Below are 1776 nucleotides of genomic sequence, written 5' to 3' on the forward strand. Positions count from 1 at the left end.
TATATGTGTGTGTGTGTGTAAAGTGTATATTTATATATATATATATATATATATATATATATATGTGTATAAAGTGGTGCCCACAGACTACACCAAGTTTTTACTCTGTTTTACCAGCAGAAGTGAAAAAGAATGTCACTTTTGGTGGAAAAGGCAAAGGCCCCGGCCAGTTTCGTTCTGTGCGTGGCCTGGCCGTGTCCTCGACTAACGAGATATTTGTGGCTGACAGAACTAGAATCCAGGTCTTCAGCATGGAGGGAGTTTACCTTCGCAATTTCTCCACATCACACAATAAACAACCTAAAATGTGCATAGGCAGCAATGATACCCTGTGGATCACTTTGTACGCACCTTACATCCGACAGTACAGCAAAGAGGGCCATGTTCTTGCCGAGTTCAAATGCAACAGTGTAATCTTTGGCATTGGCTGGCAGGAGCCTTCTGACAGAACCATACTGGCGATAAGGGCATTAAGACAACCCAAAGAGCTAGAGATTGTGTGGTTAAGTCCTACTTACTCACCGCCACGAACATGTAAGATTAACTGGGTGAACTGGTGGCTATCAGCAACAACAGCATCTTATAATTACCGCTCTGTAACCGTGGACACAAAAGGGAACATCTATATCTTAAACATGAGGGGCGCTTGTATTCTAAAGTATGACAAGAACGGAGTCTACCTATTCACTTTTGGTACCAAAGGCACTGAAACAGGGAATCTTAATTACCCCACAGGAATCTGTGTGGACAGTTTGGGGCGTGTGATTGTGGCTGATAGTTGGAACAGCCGGGTGGAGATGTTCACAGCTGAGGGAAAACACATCCGCACCATAGCTTACATTAAAAAACCCTGGCATGTGGCTATAAGTGGGGAGGGGCAGCTTGTGGTGTCACATCAGTATTACTTCATAACCATCTTTGAAATTCCCAAATATTAGAGCCACCACCACTTTTTTCCACTACCAAAAAAGGGAGACCTTGGTTATGCAACTTACTAGTAAATAGAAGGAATCAGATTGTCAGCTACAGCAGCAAAAATTTGCAACAAAATGCTAAGAAATAATAAAAATGGTTTTTGGCCAGGCCGATCAACATTATCTCAGATATTAGCTCTTAGGAGACTTATTGAAGGTATCAAGGATCAGAATCTCAAAGCCTTTGATTCTATTCGTCGCTCGATTTAAGCCCAGCTGCAAAAATCAGTTTCTTTAGATCAGCAATAGAATCAATCCTTCTCTACGGGTCAGAGTGCTGGACACTTACAAAAACACTGGCAGGAGAGAAGGCTAAATAGCCCATACACTAGAATGCTGAGAAATGTCTTGAACATTTCATGGACACAAATAATTTCAAACCAATTGAGCTGTACTGCTGATTGCTGAAACAATACGGCAAAGGAGACTACGTTTTGTAGACCACTGTTGGAGGAAAAAGGATGAGAAAGTACAATGTACACAAACTCTAATACAGTGGAACCTGAGTAATGGAGAGAAGTCTTGGAAGACCACATTTAACTTAGTATCATTAACATAAAGCAACTAGAGGATGACATTGGAAAGTCAACTGCCAGCTGTGCGATGGAGGATAGAGAGAAATGGAAACAGACAGTCATGGGGAGACTTCAAGCGACCTCGAAACAGTGAGTGAGAGCCACAACAACTCATTTCAGTAGTTCTCAGACATTTTCCAGTACATATTCACCTAAGGCCACACCAATTTAATTTGTTGGTTCTCGGATTCGCCTCTTCATTTTTTTCTGATTTGACAAAAAAAAAA

The sequence above is a fragment of the Branchiostoma belcheri genome, unplaced genomic scaffold (assembly GCF_001625305.1).
Source record: "Branchiostoma belcheri isolate BF01 breed outbred unplaced genomic scaffold, Haploidv18h27 scaffold39, whole genome shotgun sequence".
Lineage (NCBI taxonomy): Eukaryota > Metazoa > Chordata > Leptocardii > Amphioxiformes > Branchiostomatidae > Branchiostoma > Branchiostoma belcheri.